The 24,646-nt window shown below is 36.4% G+C and overlaps 1 protein-coding gene across 1 annotated transcript in view; it reads right to left on the reverse strand.

The window, feature by feature from the left end:
• The window catches only part of LOC115308017 (cysteine-rich motor neuron 1 protein-like), an 82,580-nt gene that overhangs the window by 14,184 nt on the left and 43,750 nt on the right, over positions 1 to 24,646 (reverse strand). The window lies entirely within an intron of this gene.

The following is a 24,646-nucleotide window of genomic DNA, read 5'->3' on the forward strand; positions in this document are numbered from 1 at the left end:
TGGACTGAGCTTTCACTTATTCAAAAAGCTAGTTAAAAGTTCAACACCTAATATATTTGCAGAGTCCATACATCAGCAGAAGAGGATTTTTTCTGTACACGCTCCTATATTCACATTAGAAGCATTGTTCCTATGTACTTTCACAGCTTTATCACTAAGAGAAGAGGTTTGACTATGGTGATAACAAGGTTTGATGATGATCCTTATGGGTCCCTTCCAACTCAGGATATTCGATGATTCCTCCATGTACAAGTACTTTATATTTTTTCTTACAAGCAACAAAGATTACTAGCTTATATGTGCTACTAGATAGAGTCATAACTCTGCTGTTATAGTTAAAAATCCCACTATTTCCATCTATCTTCAAAACAGCCTTGACTAGATACGTATTTTGCCTAGAACTTTAAATAACATTTGTAAGACCAATATTTTTCTGAAACCTACCCTTATGTCTTATCTGCTTTATTAAACACTGTTCAGACTGAACATTACTGGTTAAAGAGGTTCACTGCAGAAAACTGTAAAAATAACAGATAACATACTAGTTTCAGTATTTTACTGATAGTCTTTAGTTTACGGATATAACAAAAGGCTTGATATTTTAGCTGTTAAAATTATTTTTGTTTTTCACTACATGTAGTTCAACATTTACAGAGAAGTGATAGAACTGCTGCAGTAGCAGCCCTTGTACTCATGATAAGACTCTTGATAGACTACTTGTACTCAAGATAGACCCTTAAATTCAAACTGTTCATTGATCTGCCTTAGCATTATGCATCCAGCAATCTTCTGATTTCCATGACTAACAGAGAATCCCATTGTCATGCAGTCTCTCTCATGAAAAGACAAGTTTACCTACTATTTTTTACTTAACTGCAATCAGATATATGCATGTATCTATATGAAGATATGCATTTCCTTAAGGTGTGCTTGTACTTGATCAATGCAATTGGTCAAATCCAAACAATACAGATACAATTTGACCAATGCAATTGGCCAAATACAATAAAAACTGTGTTTGACTCATTTGGTCAACTTTCAGAATGGCAAGATTTGTCAGAAATGCATGTCAAACTCTTGGAATTCTGACTATTCAGGACTCTAGATATATCTCTTTTGAAGACCTATGCAAAGCCTACTGTTGGAGTTGGTAAGATCACTTAGCAAAAATATGAAAACAAGGATATATCATAATCAACACGTAGGACACATCAAAAAAAAGAAGAGAGAAATTTAAAGCAGAGAACCATGATAAGTATTTTTGTATGAAATGTTCACTCAGTGTTTCAGAGTTATCTTTGATAGTGTTTTCCATGTCATTGTGCCCAACGTAGTTAGTAGCAACAGAATAAATAAATAAAGCTAGCATCTCTTTCAGAGGAAATGGTTTAAACATAACCACCACCTTGCAAATATATGTTCATGTTTTAATACCACGTAACATAACACCAGTAGATATTCGGGAAACAAACTAAAGGCTTTCTTTTCAATCCAGTGTCACTATTACTTTTTTACTGCAGAGTCCTGAAAACCCTACTAATAACTCCGTACTAATACTAATGTAAATATCGTGCTTCCAAATTACATCTCAAACTATGTACATGTTGAAAAATTCCCTTTCCAGTATACAAATACAACTGAGCAACAGGAACGTCAAATATATTAACCCAAGCTGGATCAGCCAACAGATAACTATCTTTCAGATTCCCAAACTCCAGCCCACAGCAGAGTCAAAAGCAGGTTAAGAAACTTTCTGCATATCATGATTTGATTCTTGATTTAGATGTAATTTTCCTTTATGGAAAAGACTACTGGTTGAAATGATATGTGGTCAGCCATAAATTAAGTGTTTTCTTGTACACTCCCTACTTCATATTTTTGAATGGAATCTTTATCTAAAACATGAAAATCCTGCAGCTCCAGGTCTGACATTACTATATGTTAGTTAAAACTTTAATCTGCTAGCATCATACTACTGTAACTGCATCCTCAGTCCAGAACTCACTGCAATATAAGAAGGTGGGAGTTCAGTTTTACTGCATTTCAGTAAAAGCTGATGAGGGCTCCTCATTTTGATACCAACTTTGAATAAAAGAGACATTACTTTTAAGCAACCCATTCAGAAAAGTTTCAAGGTTTTTCTTCTTGTTATCTCAGCAAATGGCAAGATCTCTATCCACAGGGATTCATTATACTAAACTTGTTTACCTTTTGATTACTTCATCGAAGAAGGCATCAAAATTTAATTTGTTCTCAAAATAAATTACAAACATTAATACAGCCATAAATGTCACTGCTTTAGCCGGATTCCTGATTTAATTCCATTACATACAGCTATTTAAGATTTCATCAAAGAAGAAGAACTGTTTAATAGCTCTTTTTTCCTTTACTAAAAAAACACTTCTAGCCCTTACAAAAGGGACACATAAGAAAACACATAGAACAAAATAATTAAAAATGCATCAACAGCCTCAAAAGACTGAAAGGCAGGGTAATGGTAAGCTGCATTCCACAAGAAAAACAACTGTGAAATCACTTGCCAGTGATATTTCTGCTAACTTTGCCCCTTTTATACACCAACAGACTATTTCAAAGCAGCTTCTCAATAGACCAAAGTAGATTCACAACAATAGCCTACTGCTTCTCTGTCAAATAGACATACACTATGAAGCACTGACCTGTCTCCCAGATGTTGTTTTAAGCTACTGTATATTATACAAATCAGGATCTTTGAACCAATGTCTTCTAAGTCAGACAAGGCATCAGGACTTAAACTCCATTTTATTATCTATTCTGTTAATAAATAAAATATAAACAAATACTATGTGTCCCTAGAAACAGGAGAACTTTTTTTCCAAAGTAGTGTATCGAACCTAAAAAATTAGACTTTTGAGCAAAGGGAGAACTATATAGATATGTGACTTACTATAAGATAAATTAATACAGCAAATATATACTCATTTCTGAATAATGAGGCATCTTAACAGACTACACTACAAGAAGATACATGTCACATTCCCCTCAACCATAGTGCAAATTCCTTCACAAGAACAATTTCATACAATCCTAACTGTATGGAAAGACAGAAGAATTATTATAGCAGATATCTGCTTTGGTAACTAAGAGGTTGTACTCAGGACACTTATCACACAATCTCCCTGCTCAAGCAGGGTCATCCTAGAGCACATTGTACAAGACTGTGCAATACCTCTTTGGGCAACCTGTTCCAGTGCTTGGTCACAGACATAGTAAAGTTCTTCCTCATATGCAGGTAGAATTTTCTATGCATCAATTTCTGCCCATTGCCTCTTGTCCTATTGCTTGGCATCACCGAGCAGAGCCTGGCTCCATCCTCTCAACACCCTTCCTTCAGATACTTACAAACATTGATGAGGTCCCTCTCAACATCTCTTCTCAAGGCTGAACAGGCCTAACTCCCTCAGCCTTTTCTCACCAGAGAGATGTTCCAGTCCCTTAATCATCTTTGTTGCCCTCTGCTGGACCCATTCCAGGAGCTCCATGGCTCTTGTACTGAGGAGCCCAGAACTGGACACAGAAATCCAGATGTAGCCTCCCAAGGGCTAATTAGAAGGGCAGGATCACCTCCCTCAACCTGCTGGGAATGCCCTTCCTAATGCACCCCAGGATACCATTTGCCTTCTTGGCCCACAGCTTGCTGTCCACCAGGACCCCCAGGTCCTTCTCCGCAGAGGTGCTTTACAGCAGATGGGTCTCCAGCCTGTGCATGGAGTTATTCCTCACCAGATGCACGCCCTGTGCACGGGGTTATTCTTCACCAGGTGCAAGATCCTGCATTTGCCTTTATGGAATTTCACACGGTTTCTGTCTGCCCATCTCTCCAACCTGTCAAGTTCCTTCTGAAGGGCTGCACTCTGACGTATCGGCCACTCCCCTCAGCTTTGTGCCACCAGCAGGTTTTCTGAGGAGTCATCTGCCAGTTCATCCAAGTCATTGATGAATAAGCCAAACAATACTGGGCCCAGTATGCACCCGTGCAGGACACCACTAGTGACAGGTCTCTAACTGTGCCACTGATCGCATTTTCTGGGATCTGTTCAGCACCTCACTGTCCACTCATCCACTCCACACTTCCAGAGTTTGCCCTAAGAGGCTATTGTGAGAAAGTGTTGAAAGCCTTGCTGAAGTAGAGGAAATGGAAAAAAAAATATAGAACTTAATCACATTTCAGTCTCTCCTTTAAAAAAAATGAAAGCATTAACAAGGAGAACAATCAGTTGTCACGGATGCATCCATCAAGCTTCTCATAAAAGTCTGAACTGATAACCTACAACCCACAAAGAAAAACTTAAATGGCTGCAAACACTGCCTTTATGTTCCAAAAAGGAGCATTTCAGATAGCTACACAAAGAACAGAAACTATCAGTTGGTTTTCTGACGGGGTTTCTCTGTGGGACGCATTCTCTTTATAGCCTTTCATCAAACACCATTGATGCTGGAAACATTTTGGTATCTCTGACACCTCAGAGCCCACAAAGGATCTCTACACAGTTAGAGTCTGGATCAATCAAGCTTTTACAAACTACCTATTCTGCGACAGAGAATTTTTTTAAGCAATTCAGAAATGTATCTGGAAATATAACATTTTTCATAAACTGAACATAATCCAAACAGGAAAACTGACATTTAGATGAATTCCAAATAAGACTTCTATCCTCAGAAACAAACTTAATCCCTATTCTAAAAGGCTGCCCTACAGATCAATTAATATAAAGTTCTTCAGTTTAACAGTGACAGTGCAAGTTTTAGGTATAAATTACTACTGGTACCAGTTTTGCATTTCAAGACAAACTTTACTTTCTGTAGGTCTGAAGGATCAGGTTTCCTTGCTGTTACTTTGCAAATAGGCTGCAAAAAGAACCTGCTGTTATCGAGCACATGATAGAGGACACCCTACAACTACCAAGAATCATCTAAGTTACAATGTATAACTGAAAAATAACAGCTGACTAAGTTACAATGTACTATGTGCTTTAATATTAAGACAAGGATCATTCACTTAAAAAGTCAGGATGTCTCGAAAAACTTTCACATTTTTATCTCAGAAGTGCACAGAAAAGTTCAGCATCTCAGAAGTCAAGGCATAACAGCATTCAAACTGACTTTTCAATGCAACCACAGTATATTTGTTATAGAGTGCATGGGGGGAGAAAAGCAATCTTCAAATGATAGAACAATAAGAAAGAAATTAAGATATGGATTTTTTTTCTTTCCATTAACTTTAGAAAGAATGTCTCATAAAGCAACAGATATAAAGCCAGAACTTTCACAAAGTTTCTCCATATCAAAAATTAATACGTATTTTTAAAATTATGTTTACCATACAAAGTTATTATGGGGAAGTGGAGGTATAATGGCAAGTTAATGAAGTCGAAATGTTGAAAGTAATGCTTTCTCTGAGAGAAGGCAGCTTCTTTACCTTCCTGAAAGGTATTACCACAATACTCAAACTGGATACTAGTTTGGATATATTTTTATTAAGACAGTCACTGAATATAGGAAGGGGTTTTTTATTTGTTTTGTTAAAGCAGAGTAGTTGTAACAAAACCCAAACAAGCATACACCACCCCCACTCTCATTTTTGTTAATACCAAAGCACTACAGAAATAAAAATGGCTCCTCAATAAAAATTAAACACTTCACTTTCACCTCTGTTTCAAATTCTTTTCCCTCATTATGTTTGCATGCTCTGCTTTGACACGCAGAGAAAGTATATGCCAAGTTTATTTAATGAGAAAAGCAGAACAGTTAAAGCATTGGTTAGTACAGTGAAAGGATCTTAAGTAATAATCTAGTGTGGGAGAAATAGAGAAGAAAAGCCCCAATAGGGGTGGGAGGGTCTTCTCATTCTTCAGGTGAAAAAGAACAGATCCATGCTTCTCATGAAACCATTTCAGAGAGGGATTTTTATCATTTTGTCAAAGTGTCATGGGATGCTGTTACTTGGTGGTCACCATAGAAACAAGGACAGAATGTTTTATCCGAGGAGGGGGCTGAAGAGAACTATCAGATTCGGATTCAAACACTTCCACTGAGATATTTAAACTGTTCTACACCTGCTTCTTTAAAACCAAGTTTTTAATACGTACACATACGGATATACACATATGTACGTACACACAGATAGAGGGAATGTGTTGTTTTTTTCTGTTAGGTCCCTACAAAGAATACAGAATAAGAAGCATTTTGAAATAGCCAGCTTCATATGTTATTTTCCAGAGCAGTTCAAAACAGAATGTTTCATCAAGATGAACATTTTGAATGACTAAGCAAAGTAATGCACTACGGTTGGCAAAGGTGCTTTGAAGGCACATGTTGTTCAGCTTTGCATTTTTGTTTCACTGTAACCAATTTTTGTGAAATCTAGGCTAAAATACAGCCACTTTTACTGTACAGTCTTTGAAATACATTCCAAACAATAGGCATACTGTATTGTTATACAGTGACAGGAAGGAAATATTAAAAGGATTAGGGATAAACAAGAAAAATGATTACCCAGCTGAAGCAGTCAGACAGACAGGGATCGATATTGGAATGCAAAATACCCAAAAGGATTTTAGAGAATCAAAAGGGCAGTTATAGTAGATTAAAAAATGAGATTACCTTACACATACAATATGCACAGTACTGTATACGGATGAACTGCTACAAATAAAAAAAAGGAACTACAGTCTGACCTTTTACCTAAAACTGAACTTTATTTAAAATCAATTCTGTTTTCTAAACAAGTCTTGCTACACTTTTCAGCATTCTGGCACTCTCGGTTTTATGTACTACACAGTGGGGCAACCTATCTAACCCATATTATATATTATCTTCTTGTAATATAACAACAAGAGCCTGCAACTAACTTGGGTTAAAAAAGTCACACGCAAAAATACAGTCGTAGATACCAGTTGTATGAAACATGCACTCATTAATACTCATCTTTGCAACATGGTATTCAATATAGATTTGCCAAAGACTTTCCATTTCAAGGACTAAATAACCAGAAAAAAAGGGTTATACCACTCAAAAAAGACAATAATCCCATTTGGATAGCAAAGCTATTACAATGTTATAATTCCAATTCCCGAACTAGTTTCTATTCCTATACTAAAAATATTAAAAAGAAAGGTGCTAACTCAAAATAAAACAAACAAAACCCCAAACCTCACACCAGAATTGCAAACAATCCTGAACCCAGACTGCTGTCTTCCAAAGGAAGAGTTAACAGACTCAATGATGACCTGCCAGACACCTGCATCTAAATGCAAATGCAAGTTCTATAAAACTAATAATGTCTGGGGCTGTAGTTACATTTGGATTCAGACCTCCCAGCTCACAGCATTCCTCTGTTAGGTTTAGAAACAGTCAGGTCTTGAAAACTCAAAGGTAGTTTTACTTTTCCTCCATTTAATTAAAAACCTGCTTTCAATGGGTATGCATTAGCTTGACACCAACAAGTTAATCCAAATCAATAATGGACAACATTAGCTGACAGAACTGGACATAAGCCCAGTCCACTGCACAGAACACAGAGGAAGGTGTGCCATCCCAGGGGCAGGATCCAGTTTTATTGTTAACTGCACTGCTTTCAATAGCAATAAAGTACCTTTAAACTTCAGTAGTGAAAATCTTCCAGAAGTTAGTTGGAGAGATGAGCAGACAGCTAACTACCTGCAATCAGATTAACAGATGTGTTGCCTCTAATGTAAAAAAAAAATAAAAATTTAAAAAGTGTTTTCAATACTGTTATGATTGTTATAACACTGTACATTGTGATTTCTCTGTATAAGAGAGGCTATTATACTGAATGAATGGTACTACTCCTACTATTGCTCAATCTTTTTATTGGCAAAACAACTGAAAATTCCAAAGGAAGGAAGAGTATGTAAATGGTAATGAGGTGATCTCAACTAGAGATTCAAGACTTTAAAGAATATCAAATCATTTTGGAAGTAAACCAAAAATGAAAACACTAAATTTATAATCAGTATAGACTTCAACAACATACAAAAATGTACATCAGTAATAAATTTACCTAAAGAAGAAAGTATTATTTATTACAACAGTATATTCAGCTGTGAAAACAAAAGTAATGCTGAATGAGTACCAAAATGATGATAAAGTACAAGTATTTGGAACAATTCTGCTTCATACAGCTTGAGAAAACAATATAAGTTAGTTGATATTGGGAGAAATAATCATAAGCATTCACTGAAGGAGAAGTACTGCAACACACATCTGCGACAGGGAGGAAGGGATTTGAATTTGAGGACATACTGTCTACCTCACAAAGGACAAACCTCTGGAGGCAGCTCAGGATGTAAGGAGTACCAAACAACTTGCTTTACCACATAATCACACCCAAAGTAGTAGTCTCAAATTGCTGTTTGCTTCCTAATCGGTCTATAAACATAAACATAACAAGAACCCAGAAAACACTGCATCACTTGCATTTGCAATAAATGCAAACTACAATAAAAATAAAAACATGATTTTACAAAGAATAAGAATTCACACATGTATGAAGCTAGCAGTTCAGATTGAACTGCAGGCAGGACAAGTTTTCTAGAGCTATGTTACAATAGCAACTGAGTTGTAAACATTAACTTAGAAATGAGGGGTTTGATATTCAAAGAAATGCAATATTTTTTTTTCCAGTGAAATTGAATCAACTCCTGTATGCCCTTCAGTATTCTGTTTTGGTATTTTAATAAAAATAAATTTAAGATATGTTTTATTTTAGTTCTCTCTGATATTTTTTAATGTTGAAAAAACCCACCAAAACCCTAAAAGCCAAGGCCACACACAGTAATGCAAGGGCCTAAATGCCTTAAGATACTTCTGGCAAGTAAACTCCATTATGCAAACTAGTTTTCCTAGCTATTATGTTCAGAATGCCTCTGTCTGTTTCTTACCAGCTTAACCTCTGTTTCTTAGAACCTTAAGCACATATTTTTAAAATTCTCTCACAAAAACACTCAAGATGCTTAATTATCAGGAAAATCAACGCTGTTCAACATTTTGTTCTTCTCTTTACTAACCTAAGATACCACAGTCATCAGAAACTACAAAGAGAAGTTTCCTTCTTTTAGGTAAGGAGAAAGTGACCGCTTCCAATGGTGAAGGCCAATACCCAAGTGTTTCAAGACATTTTCACACTCTAACTGCTATGGTTCATCTCTCTTGACTTCTCTGGGTTGACTTCTTCCTAAGTTCTTCAAAATACCCTGTCTAAATTTAGAATTTAAACACATTTCTATTATATAAGGGTTCCATACAACCAGAGATCTTCCTGAATTTTTACTTCTTTTTCTTTATCTTTTTTTAACATTAACATTTCTGTTAAATTTGTCTCCCTAGAACCAACTACTGTAACTGTTTCTTTGCAATTAATCAGTTACCAAACCTGCATAGTTATGGAATAAAATTTCTATGCATTACTTAGGACAACAGAAAAAAAACTCTACCCATAATAAGAAATATGACAGCAAAGTAAAAGGGGACATAATAATTTAGGTGAAATCTATACTGACACAGTAAATTTTTATGTAAAAATTTTTGGTGTCTTGCAATGTAGAGATTCTACAAACTTTTTACCATGATTCCATTTACCAGAAAAGTTGTCAACATGAAGGAATTTAAACAGTCCTCCAGAAAAAGCAGGTATCAGTTTTTATCAGATTTATTTTTGCAGAGAAATGACACTTAACAAATCTCCAGTTAAAAGCATTTCACTGAATATGGAAATGGTGGATATTCCACACATAACATTATCTTTCCTCCAAAGACTAAGTCTTCTAATAAGCTGCCATATCTGTCACTGATGCATAACCATCCCTCAAACAGACTAAAGACCACATAGAACTAGAGTATGGGAAGGGCAAAGGAGTTGCTCCACTCTGCAATACTGCCACACAAAACTCCATGTAAGAAGCCAGGTCAGCTTTAAGACAAACTGAGAATCTTGAAATATCCACAGTCGTTATTCCTCAAATAGTCACTAAACAGGTGCCTGCACAGGGCTATGCAGGTGCATAAATAAAACATCTGACAATACCAATTAAACACAGCTTCACGTCCATCACACATTAAATGCTATTAGATATCACCACCCTCCTACAGCATCCCTTATTCTACCTCAAAGCAACAACATCCCACAGAGAAAATTAAATGTCAAAACTACAAAAAACCATAAAGTCAGAGTTTACACAGCACTGAGCTTCTGTTAACACTAGTACAAGTATGTTGCTGACTGCAGTAGTCATTAAACTTGGACCCCTCTGCTTCGAGCTGGATGAAAGCCAACACCTTTTATTACAAACAAAAGACAGCAAGTCTGGAAAGAGACCAACAATCCTATGCCAAATATATAAAAATAATCTCTCAATTTCAGTATGTTGTTGGCTGCAACATTCTTCAACTAGATTCAGTTTCTGATCTCATTTGAAGCATACACTTGTGTATTACATACCTGGAAAGTTTATTTCCAAGAGCAGCTTAAAGGGGAATGATCTAGATGACTGCAAGTATGGTAATCTGTTTTTCCCCAAGTACACTGTTTGGATTACTTTTTTTAATCATAACTAGTAAAGTGTACCACAAATTACCCTGGCTCAGACATTTTTTCTGATTCTTTACCCCCTGCTTTTCTTATTCTTTCTTCTTCATTTATCTTTCCTCTTAAAATATCCAGGGTTTTTTATGCTCTCTTTAAAGCAAACCTCAAAAACTCTTTACTTCACATCTTTTCTAACGTGTCTTTCTTACTATACATCTCCATAAGTACAATACACAGCAACATGGTTTGTGTAACAATCTACCTTAATATAAAATACTATTTTCTCTTACACATCAAAGATAAGCATATTTGTGGTATTTTGCATACCATGACACAACTAGAAAAAGAACAAACTAGGAAGTTCAGATGCAGAAATTTTAAATTAGAACAGTTTCTTTGGGCACTTTGGCTAAGCCTCAAATGCAGATTAAATTTACAAGCACTAAAATGCAGGTTACATACCTTTGTGGAACATTATGCATAGTGACAGAAGCTACTGACAGAAAACTGCAGATAAAATTGTACTTAATAAGTAAAGTGAAGCAAATTAATATTATTTCCATTAAGATTCCTATGATGGCACCCCTTGCACAGGTTTGGGATTCAGTCACCCCCAAAGCCATTTTTAGATCAAGTTTAGTGCAATGCATGGCACAAGAATTGACATGTTCAATCTACACTAATCTTACATATAAAAGTTTGCAGCAAACATGCTAGTTAGAATTTTAATTGGGAACTGTTGCAAACAGAATAATTCTACTGCTTGAACTAGACTAATAAAAATAGATGAAGAAAAGAGTTGAGGTTGCTAGCAATCACTAGGAAGTCATATCTCAACAGATGCAATAATCCTTACAACCATGATACTGCAGTGATCATATAAACTCACACTATACATTTAAGAATTCCCAAGGTTGAGAACTCATTCCTTCATACAGAACAAGTTGAGAACTGGCACTGCAGGAGTCAGCAAAGCCTGAGCAGTGCTGACCAGGTGTCATGGCTTAGGGCTGGTATTGCCCAATTTAATACTCCCACTAAAAATCAGGACACCGCTCCCCCTCCCTCCTCCTATTGGAGGCATAAAAGACAAAGATCATGAGTTAAGAGCAATTTACTGGAAACAGCAATGAGACAAGAAAACGAACAGTAACAGCAACAATATTAATAAGAAAAGATATAAGACACTATTCACACAGAAAAAAACCCCAATAATATACAACATCAAAGGCTCCCTGCACCACGTTTTCTCGATCAGAAGGAAGCTCTTCTCCCTGGAAGAGAGTGCCTTTTCCCCAACCCCAGCAGTGATGTGAGGTGGTGCCCATGCCCCCTCCCAGCTACCACAAAAAAAGTAATCCTGTCCTTGCTGAAAGCAGGACACCAGGAAAGCCTGTTCAACAAAATAACAGCAGAAAGCAAATAACCTTATCAAATACCACAGACACTGATAATTACGCATCTCAAAGCGAAGATTTCTTTTCCCCTATTTATATTTATATAAAGAGAAAACAAAATCTAGTATTAAATGATGAGGTGTCTCACATGACACTTAAGATGTCGTGTGACTCCTCCACAGTACACCTCAATGAACTGTAAATCAGCAGCACCTAAATGAGAAAGAATAAAAAAATGCTTCTCTACTCTCAAAACTCTTTAGTTAAAGCAATTGGAGGTGCTAATTGTTAATGAAGGTAGTATTAATGAGGTGATTTTAAAGGAGACTTTTCATTAGCACAACTCAAAATGCACACACTTTTCGACAAAAAGAATAAGGTGCATAACATACCACTGAGTATTACTGCTGACAAGCAATTCTCCTCTAATCTTTCTTCTGATCTATGCAATGAATGCACTTTCTCGGCATAGAATAAATACTTGTTTTCATGGAGCTCTGGATCAAGACATACTAAGAGTTATCAGAAGTCTCTGCAATATAAGCATGCAGGAAACACAAGTTTAAGTAATACTAATGTCTCAAAAATGGTAAAATAGGATGCAAATAGGTCAGTTCTGTCATCTGCATGCCTTCTGAAGTATGCCTCCAGAATCTCATCAGCATAAAAGAGTAATTGAAATAAAACAGTAGAAAGTTAAAAATTTCCACTCTAAATTTCTTACCACATGCATACCTTCCCCACACACCGTGACCCACTAATGCCTTAGGTGAATGCTTGAAAGGAAACAAAGCTAGAAAGTTTAATAAATCTCTCAATTAACTTGCAGTACTGATTCTAACCTTACACTTAACCCAGCTGATGTCCTATAATATAGGATTTTAAATATCACTTTTAACACACTAACCTTCTCCACTTTCACACAATTTTCCTGAATTATGTTGTAGATTCCAAGACATTTTAAAATATATTTAAGCACCAACTATTTTGGAAAAGAAAGCTAAAAAGATAAAATTAAACTGAGTAAATTTCATGTTCAGGCACAATTTCTATTATGTTGCAAAACAAGCAAAACTTAGATCACACATAAAAGTGGGCAGTAGGACAAGCTTAAATAACCCGTAAATGTGCAGTTTAAGAAATGCGAAATCAATGTCTTTGGAAGTTAATTATTTATGTTGCAAGATTTAAGAACAAATCTTCAGTTAGTATAAATTGTTCTAGATGCTTGACTTAGTAAGGATTTAAAAATACTTGTGTGTATTTATACTGTCTCATGACTTGCACATTACAACATGGTAACTAAGAACACTGACTTAAAACAAAACAAAAAAAAAATCAAAAAATAACAAAACCATCCCAACAAAAACAAACAAAAAATCTCACCTCCAAACAAATTTTAAAAAATGCATCACAAAAATAGAAGAAAATGCACAGAAACATACCAAAGGAACAGAGAGGCTTATATAACTAACTGGCCAAACCCAGAGGCATCAAATGTATATAGAAACGATACTCCAATGCACAGAAAATTCAGAAGACTTAGGACCAAATTTTAGTACCACATTTAACTGGACTGAGTTTCTTTCTATTCCTAGTTTCAGTAATTCAGACAAGCCATTTTGGTCATTTCACTCCCCAATTTACCATCCATTTTATCAACACAATCGCTTCATAAGTGCAGGGGAACTTGTTCCACATGTGATATCATGCTTCATGCAACACACAATCCTTTTTTCAGTTAAGATTCCTAGATGCTACAAAAAAAGCCTCCAGAAACATTCCAACCAAAAATACCCCCAACTTTTTAATATGTATCTGAAAATGCTATACAGCTGCTAGAAATTCTGAATATTCAAGAAAAAAAATGGCAGTTTTTCTTCAACAGGAAAATTGCTTCTGAGGATTCATCCTTTACTAGATTCAGCTGAAAAGAAGGTAACACAAAGTACTATCAAATGCACATTCACTGATCAGTCACTGGCAAGTAGTTGTGAATTGCAGTTTTGCAAAGAAACTTCCATTTACCCAGTGTTTGGTAATCAAAATTCACACTAAACCAAAGTATGATGTGTCCATTTTTCTTCTTTAAATTAACACTTAAGCCCTAAGCTATAGACTCACATGCAGTTAGACAGTTTGCTAGAATCATATTATTCTTATTGGAACAAAACACACTTCAGTTAATCGTTACCGAACAAGTTTTTCAAAAGGGAGCTGCTTCAAAGAAAAGGTAGAAGAGCCAACACTGTCCCAGCAGTGTTTTACTCTACAGAGTAAATTTTCAAGCTGTCTCAAATGAATAATAAGAAAGAAGATACAGATATAGGAGATACAGACAGCAGCAAAACCAACTGCAGAGTAAGAAGCAGGCAATGTATTAATGTCTCAGAGAAACTACCTGTTCCAACTGTCATCACACAAAGAAACACAAAAACAAACCCTAGCAGATAATAAGCAGTCCAGAACTGCTCTCAAGAATTATAAGCGCTACCAAGTAAAATTTCTGAGCATTTTCCCTAAGGCAAGTAATTTCCAAACCGTCAAACCAGTTCTGAGACCCTCCATCACTTTTAGTGAGGATCTATCCTTTCCTTACTGCAGGGTAATTCCAGTCCAAATGGACATTTTGAGGTCATCTGGTCCCATCCCTACTCTGGGCAGGGCTGATGCTGGTTGGTCAGCTGCTCAGGTCCAAGTGAGTTCAGACAACCCTGAGGATGGTAATTCTACCTCCTCTCTGAGAAGCTTGTCCATCTGTTAGATTGTGGGATGTGCTTTTTGAGGGTAATCTAACCGGTATGTTACTTGTTGTAGCTGATGTCCAATACTTATCCTTCCACTGTACTCCTTGGTGTATAGCACCTAGCTATAGCTCTTCTCTGTAACCAAACAGGAGGCACCTGAAGATAGCAACAAAGTCCCTTCTGCTGCTTCCTTGTCTTTAGACTGAACTAAAAGTCTCCTGCATGCAGAACGTGATCCCCAGCCTCCTACTCAAGCATCTGTCTTGCATTAGGGATCCCAAAGCTGAACCTGTGCTGCAGAGATGATGTGAAGTGCCCACCCGGCTCTGCTGGCCGCGCTCCTGCTCGCAGGCTGCAGTTGTCCGCCTTCACCGCCAGGGCACACTGCTGACTCGCCATCCGCCGCCTGCACTGACAGAGCCCTTGTCACGATAAACCACCGCTCCTGCCTGCGACAGGCACGCTTCTTCCCTGGACAAGTTCTCATGAGGACAGAAAATCTCTACAATGAGTAACACAGTGCCCCACTGTGGGATTTTAATTATTAGTAAAACATTTTAAGGTAGATTTTCCATCCTATCATTGCCACCAGCCAAATAGAAACTTCAAAGTCTTTAATTATTTTACTTTTGAGATAGACGTTTATGACCAACAAATGTGATAATGGAAGTTCAAAGACATGTATTTTTGATCTTAGATTCAGTTTTTATCCTCTCTCCATCTCAGTTATGTCTCCTGAAGCTGTTCAAACGTTCAGGAGTAGCACAGGTGCACAGACTGCAAAAAATAGAAATTAATTTTTTCCACAAATTACTACTGCAGTGGGGAATTTATGTGCTCCCCATCTCTTAAATTGTGACCTGAATTCAACTTTACCTGTAGTAGACAAATCCTGAATAAAAAAAGAGGAAATTTTCAGAGTACTACATTTTGTTTACTGCTCTATTAATAGAGAAGTATTTGTTATTTTTTTAGGAATTCCAGCTTGTTTGGGCTACAAAGGAAATAATCCTGTCTAACATTTTGTAATCTAGCCTTTGCAGTTTGGTATGCAACATAGTCTCCACATATTTTGATCAGATGCTCTTTTCTGCCCTTAATTTAAATATTAACTTTGAACTTAGCTTAATTTGTTAGGTAAGAGAGAGCAATATGGACACTAATGTGCCCATAAGTTCCCTTATGTTAATATGTTCTTCAATAATTTACTGACTTGATTTGACTTAAGGGGATAGTGCCAGAAGCACTAGGGTGAGTTATGACAACCTTCCCTCTCATCTCAGCATTGCTATTTCTAGTAGTTAAGCATAGGGTGCAGGGAGGTATGCTGTTGTTCAATACAATTCTGTACTGAATAACAACTGAGGAAAAACAATAGTACTCTCCCCCTCAAATTCCAAGTCAAATTTTCCCCAAATATTTAATATAAACTTAAATTACCCCAGAAACTCATCTGCTTCCAAGCAAAAAAGCCTGAGACCTAGGAGGCTGGCATAGTCTAAGAGTTATATCCTCCACCTTCACTCAGTCACTGCAGCCCCTCTTCAGATGCCTGCTCTTGTCCAGGCAAGTCTGAAAAGACTACAGCCTTGTTTATACAGGTCAAGTAGAAGGCACGTCCCAACATACCAAACTTTGATACAACAGGTTACATTCTTCCAGCTAAACACACCCTTCTTCACTAACAACCAGTCTTGCTATCACAAACTTTTGATTACATTGAGGTTTACCACACATGTTGTGGTAAATCAAAATGACCAACAGAATAGCTAGACAGATATGTATTATTTATAGCTACACTGTGTTTAACTAGTTTAATGACTAGCCTACAGTAACCTTGTCTTCTAAGAACCCAACATAAGAGAGCAAGACTTACAGTAAAAAATAATTTTCATTTCTACTACAAAGCCCTTTGTCAAGACGTGGTTGTGGAAAAACACTGGAATAAAACAAATACACTTGTATTCATACTCATGGTCACAGCTTTGTGTTGCCCTGTAATACCAGTCACATGGATGCTCCAATAGTGGATGCAGTTATTATTACAACACATAGCATTGTAGTAATCATCTTAAAATAAAGTTGCACAGTGGCCAGCAGTAAATGGGTGACATTTATTATGCTAACAAGGCTCAGATGCTATAGCTACATCCCTTTTGAGGTTCAAGAACACTATCATGTTACAGTTAGATAAAAATAATGATCTATTTTACAATGGTGTAAAATGAAAATTATTTTGGTAAATTTTTAATACCTCTGTTTCTTTCAGAGATTTCAAGTATTGTTTTTCTTTATATATATATAATAAATTAATACATTATTATAATATCTAATATAACTGGTGTACTAATATATTTTTATTTTTATACATACATTAAATTCAGATCTGTATACTGAGCAAGAGTAAATGGGTAATACATCACTTAAGAATAAGAACACTGGAACCTGTTATGTTCCCTTTTAGAGTTAGAAGTACTTGCAATTTTTTTGGTTTTGTTGTTTTTTAAATAGGAAATAAATACTCCTTGGACTTTAAAAGAAAACTTACTGAGGACATATTGACAGCACACTAGAATCTTGTATATTAAAAATAAACACTTTGCATATTAAGCAATACCTAAACATCATCTTTCAGCATATGTCTGTGTGGAGTAGAGAGATTTCAACTCTAGCAGGCTCACTGCAGTCTCAACTTCACTAGAGGGATTCAATTTCATGAGCAGTAGTATGAAACAAATAGATTTCTGTAATACTTTAGATGCCAGAATAAGAAGTCAAAGTGCAACACAGAAGTAAACTGTCAAACCTAACAGGAATATGGTGAAGTCTTCAAATACACAAGCAAACTCTCAGAGCACACAACATGCAACTGGCAGATCTTGAGCGCATGTGAGAGTCTAGATGACTACTTCACATTAACTTCAAATGTTCAGCAACCAGCCAAACCTTTCAAGACTTCCTTTTGATAAACCTTCCTAAATGAACTGAAAACTGAAGTTATGTCATGGTTTTATCCCAGTAGGCAGTTTAAGCACCACACAGCCACCGGTTCACTGCCCACCCAGCAGTGGGGTGGGCAGAGAATTGGAAGGACAAAAGCACAAAAACTCATCAGTTGAGATAGAAACAGCTTAATAAGGTAAAAAGGAGAAGTAAAAAGAATAAAAACTCCTCAAACAAAACCCCCACAAATGGTGCAAAAAACCCACAGCTGTTCATCAACAGCCAACTGATTATCTCCAGCCACTCCTGGAGAAATGGCAATGCTGGCAAACCTCCCCATGTTTTGTTGCTGAGCATGATGTGGAATACCCCTCTGAGCAGTTGGGGTCAGCTGACCCGGCTGTGTCCCCTCTCAACTCCTTGTGCTCCCCCAGATGACTTGATAGTGAGGCAGCACAAGAAGCAGAAAAGGCCCCAACTCTGTGTAAACACTGTTCAGCAATTACTAAAATAACAGTACATTATCAACACTATTTTATCACAAATTCAAAACATAGCCCCATACAAAGTACTACAGAGAAAATTAACTTCACCCCATTCTAAACTAGGACAAGGTAACACCAGAACTCGGCTTGCAAGGTTGTATCCCACTGAATGCAAACACAGGTTACAGCTTTACCCACCCTGAAGTACACCTTTTAAGAGATTAACCTTCTCTGGTTATTCTGAGATATTCCAAGAAAATTAGAATTTAGTTAAATACTGTATTTTCCTATTAGAGGAATGTTTTCTCTGCTGACTCAGTTGGTTTCCAGATCAATTCTATCCATGCTAGTTTATGCATTTCTAAGCCCTACTACTGTTGCCTAGTAAATAATAAATGCAGAAACATTTTACTCCATGACAGAAACAGTAAGAGTTCTAAAAACATATAAAATACAAAATGCATCAATAGATCCTTCTGAATGTAACTTTACATGTACCCCATGAATTCAAGGACTCTTGATCCAACACTTCTTTTAGAAAGTAGCATTTATGTTTAGAATAGAATTTGCTTCATTTGGAACTGTATTAATTCATGAATAGGAAGGGTATTTATTACATTCACCATAGATTTACAATGCTTGTAAATATTTTCTAACAATAAAACCTTGCAAGATAGAGGTTTCTATCTGGACCAACACTACAGTGAGTCAAGACCTAATTTGCTTAGTAAGCAAATGATAAATACATGAAATCTGTCAATTATTCCAAGTTTGGATTGCAGAGACTGAAGGTACAAAGACACAAACCTTTGCAGATCTTCCTTCACATCTTCTCTTCAAACACCTGTCCTTATCACTCCCCCATCTGTTCTAGTTCTTCCTTTCTGAACTCCCTCCATTTCCTCATCCCAGTCACCTCATGTTTAAAACTTCCTAGTCCTCTCCCTCTTCCCTCCCCTTCTTCAGATCCCATCCCTATTCCATTTAGTTAAAACAATCTCTTTCCACACATTGTCCAAGTGCGAGTAGAGAAGAGCCCAAAAGTCTGTCCTTGCTTTCAATCCTTACACCTGACAGAGATACAAGACTGCATGAAATCCTCCTTTGCCTTCTCATGTCCAAAAGCACACTGAATCCTCAGAGAACTAAAATGGGAAAAGTTTTTTCTTAAATCTCTACTGAACCTTTGCAAACATTTTCTGAATGGTTTATATCCCGGCCAGCTACAAGCAATGTCTATTTTGACAGATAATGCCATATCAAAACGTAAAGAGACAGCTGATAAAAGAAAGAATATAATGAATACAGATTCTCTACCAGTTATCTCCAAGTAGAAAAATCACCGGTGCCAAAGTTAAATTTGAGGTACAGAGTTGTTCTGAGAAAGCACTGCAGGAAGCTTTTGGTGGTTTAGGTTCTTTTAGGGTTGGTTTTGTTCTTCTGTTTTTTTTTTTAAGTAATGAACATTATACCATACTCAATAAAAAAACCCAAAGAAAACAAAACCTAAACTGATTATTTGCTCTGGGATTGTACTTTGTTGTTCTTACTTTGGTTTTAAATCATCCAGAAGCAGATGTAGCAAGAAGCAATTCACTTTACATGTTTGAAGTCCAGCAATACGCTACACATTTAAAGACAAAAACATTTAAATTGCTAAACTATCTCAACACCAGTCATAACTCCCTCCCTCCCTATCTCTCTCACGTGGGAAACGCCACCAAAAACAGAAGAGCAGAGCAACGACCAGGGCAGCTTTGAAAGTCTTTTTGTCCTGTACCATACAATGCACATAGAAAGAAACACGCCTCATCTGTCATCTTAAGACTTTTAAGTGATACATTTACCTAGGTTTAAAGGCATACATGCAGATACAAAAAAATTAGAACTCATCCTTAGCTGGAAAGTAGATTTGACACACACAGTGAAACAACAGACAGACAGAACCCAGCAATTTTCTAAATACCTTTTGGAGACAGTAACATAACTGAGAGGGCTAGTAACACCAAATTTGCACCTGAAACTTGATATAAAACAGGGTCCTGACCGAGTCACTAACATATAGAGAACTAAACACCCAGTGTACTTGCAGACTGTTTCACACAGCATGGCTGTACCAAAACCCAACCACATTAATGCCCTAATGGTATAATCCACTAAAATTCAGGCAACTTTGGTTGTTGCTGGTTCTCTTGACTTCATCGGTATCATGCTACCAAAGTTACCCATAGTGCTTACACACATGGACCACTCTTTCTGAGACAAATGTATGAAAATGTTATGCTTTTAGTAAGTACTTTATAACTGCCATATTGGTTCAGCAACAAACTGAAACTGGGTAGGTCTGCAACTGTACATTTATTCTCCTCAAAACTTCAGCAAAACATCAGCAAATGAACAGTGAAGGTCAACTCAGATTTTGTATAATGACATTTTCGCAGAATAGCACAAAATGATGAACTCTTTACTGAAAGGAAAAAAGTTGTAACTATTGCAAACAAAACTAAGGTGTTAAGATTACGTACTGCACCTGAGGTGTGCTCTTAAAAAGTTAAAGTAAGTTAATTGTAAGGACTTTACCTCAAACATCACAAGCTAGCCTACAGTGATCGAAAGACAGAAAAGTACACACAAGCAGTCACACCCTGAAAAGTAAGTATATTTACACTCCCAGCTTGCACTAAACACTAAGATAAAAAAACGTCATTTGCTGCCTGTGATTTTATTTTTTTTAAATATTGTATATATACGTATACTTAGAAGTATAAATTAAAAAAAAGGCATGCTTTCAACCTAATTGCATCAGATTTCGAGAAAACAAATTTGTAGCATGAAGAAGGAATGAGTCTACTTAAAGACTAAATGCATCCTCCCCATTAAATTATGGGTTTAGTTACTGTACCAGGCACGATACAATTGAAGCAACTATACACACGTATGAACACAGAAGCTAACTGCATAATCCAATGAAGCATAAAGCACAGCAATTTCTTTGAAAAAAAAACAACCACAATACACAAGAATGATGACTAAGAAGGCTTTGCCCAAATATCAGATAGTAAAAGCCTGACTTTTTATTACAAAAGAGAAATTTATAGAAATACCTTCTAAAACACTAAACGAGCAAACAGCAGAATGACTACACAGACCCCAAATGATTGGCAGGATGTGACACCATGTGCATGTGATTTCTATCTTTGCAGTTTCCAGTAACAGAGGTTATAAACATCACATAGACACAGAGCTAGAGTTCCTGTGGATATGGGAACAACCAAATCAACATACTTGAACTAAGTTTCCAGGCTCATACCAGAGTTACAATCTTAATACCAAATGAAATTGACATTTTCATAATAAGAATTTCAAACAAGATAGTTTTTTTTATTTCCCATTTGTTAGAAATAGTAAATATAAATAGCCAAAGAAAAAAGTTATGTTTCAAAGCTTATTCAGATTAAATATGACTTTTTTTAAATTTTACTTCAGATTTTCAATTTGTCCTAGAATTGGTTTTCCTATGCTGCAAAATTAGCTTACTGTTTAATAATTTTTGCCCAAAATTTTCTCATTAATTATAAAAATCAAGGTTTTGAAATTATTTAATATTCATATGCATAGCCAGTAACACCTTTTCATATTTAAGAGCAAAGAAAATATAAGTAGAAATGTACATGCAATGTACAAACAGTCACCGGGAAAAATATTTTACTAATTCAAGCTCTAAACAAATATCATTACATACAATGTTTAATATTCTATTTTATATTAAAAGTGGAGAGAAAGTAAATAAATTACTATATCTTATTTTGAGACAGTTGTTAATGAATAAAATTGTCAATCTGTTCATATAAACATAAGGTTCAGGCAACTGGAAATGTCCACGTTTTGTAACATAAGTTTATTTAATCCCGTATACATAGTCCCTTCAGCATCACTATATAGCAACTTCAGTACATATAAAGAAGTCTGCCTTAATATTACTTTACAATAAAGGAAGTTAAATATAATTGATTACAACAAAAAAAGTGCAAGTGATATATTACTAGTTTAAGATTGTTAGATAAACTTTGGAGAAAACAAAACAAACACCACCTCTGTTCCATTATCATCACCAGTGCATTTTTTCTCACCACAAAGCATACTGGTTTTTCCCAGATACTTCTGACCACGCTAAACTATGCATAACATTTGAGATACATGCACTTTTTCCTCTGAAAAGATACAGAAGCAATGGACTACTTAGTTGATTTCTTTAAGAATTCAAATGGTAGGAAGATTTCTAAACAAGGAAGCTAAAAGCCCAAAACAACAAACTCTGCTGCTTATCCTAAAAAGACCCTTCTCTCCCCCTTCAAATACACACATGCAAATCCAGTATTCTGCATCAGTAGCCTTTTATGTCCCTGAAGTTCATATTATAAAAACAAAGGCTTTCAGGAAGCACCTGATACATCAGGTTACAAAACAGTGCTACATCATATGATGCAATTTCAGTCAGATGGGTCTATAGGTTTAGTCTATGTTGTTTTATATATATATACACACACATATATGTATAGACACACACAGGTATATGAACAAAAAACCTGCAGAACGTTATGTCATTCTGGAAAACCCACTCATTAAAATCATCATTGAATTTGCTACAATATTATTCATATATCTGCTACTAATAATAACAGTTATGAAATGTATTTGTAGATTTTTGTTCTGTTTTCTATTGTCACTGGGGAAAAAAAAGAGCTACCAGACCTGTATCTCCATAAAAACCATGCTACATATTTCCAGAGTATTGAAGTTTCTTCAATCATATTCTCATTTGTCTGCATCACCACAAATGTGGATGAGAAAGAAACACACATCAAGATCAATCAAAAAAGCTTTACTGTATTCAAAAGAAAAGGTGTTTGCTATTGCACTGGACCTACAGAGGTAGCCAAGAATGCCTCCCTCAGGCAGCACCACTGAAGTAGGCTACAAGGAAACGAACAAGAAATACTCGATTAAGTAACTTAAGACAGAACAGTTACTCAGAGGTACAACACCTATGCAGAGTTAATTATGTTTGATAGATTGTGAAGAACAGCACAACTGCAGAACATGGCAAAGACTGAGAATAATCCTGATCTTCAAACCAGCAAAGCTGGATAGTGAGAATCATTGGCGTTGACCACAGGCATTCCCTGAGCAAACTGGGTTTAGTCTCTTCACAGCACCAACAGCACCACAGAAGCCACATGAAGCTAAGAAATAAAATATGTAGCTAATGGAAAAAAAGTCAATGTGTTATCAGTCTGCCACAGAGTGTAGTGCTGAAGAACATGTTGACAGCTGTCAATTGAGAACACATCAAAACAAAACTGCAAGCAGGTCGAAGTCTCCTTCACCCCCCGAGCAACCCTCAGCTGTAAGCATATGCTTTCTCCATTAAATGTTATTGTCTGAAGCAAACAAGCAATGAACTCATCCACATTGTCCATAAAACCACACATAGGAGAAAAATTATTCAAATTAAGTTCTACTTCGATTTTTACTGACAGTGATATAAAATATGCAGATCTTACTAGAATATCAGACAGATATTTACCATCAGATGTGCAAGAACCTAGTTTGGGAGAAGTTTAAAGGACTGGAGAAAGTAATAAAGTTGAGAAGGAGTACCATACTGTGTAAATAGCTTTTATTCACTGACACAGTAAACACAAAAATCCTCCCTTAGTGAAAGGCAGAGTAAACAGAAGAGGATTAACGCCACAGTTCAGATTTCTACCTGAAGGCAGTGCCAGGGAAGACAACAGGCAGCTGGCACCACAGCTTCACGTGGAGCAGAGGGAAAGTTGGCAGGGCTGCTTGCTTGCTTACATCCCCAAACAATCCTAAGCTGGACTCGGTCAGCATCCTCGTCCTCAGTGGTGTCTCAGCAAGCCAAAGCAGTTTTGGCCACCTGCCCACTATCAATTTCCCTGCAACAGAAATCGCTCCTGTTGCTTGCTGTGAAGTCAAGCGCTGCAAATAACTGTGAGCACACACCTACCATTTCTCTATTTGATTAGGTTTTTATAGTGGGATTGAAAATATATGTAAAGGTAATTTTTATACCACCTTCAGTCTTCAGTCTAATAATGAAAAACATTTCAAGGTACCTTTCTGACCAGTAGCTTCATATTGCAAAGATCTTTCCACACAGAGCAAAGGGACATAATTGTGCAGTGGAATTCCAAAAATCTGCATCAGACACTTCCTAACACAGAGAAGATTCCTTTCACAGACACCAAATAACTACATTCATTATGTGGATGTGTTATTTGTGCATTGACCATGTCAGTTTTACCAGACAAGAGTGTCCACTCCTCCGCCTCCCTTGAAATCTTATATCGATCCAAAATATAACTCAGTTACCCAGAATCAGTAGTAACATATGCCTGAGTACCAGGGACTTCCTTCATTAATTTGGTACGTAGCATGAAGGTATTAATAAGGTCATCAACA

This window comes from Manacus vitellinus, unplaced genomic scaffold, assembly GCF_001715985.3.
Source record: "Manacus vitellinus isolate BGI_N305 unplaced genomic scaffold, ASM171598v3 scaffold_8_pilon, whole genome shotgun sequence".
Lineage (NCBI taxonomy): Eukaryota > Metazoa > Chordata > Aves > Passeriformes > Pipridae > Manacus > Manacus vitellinus.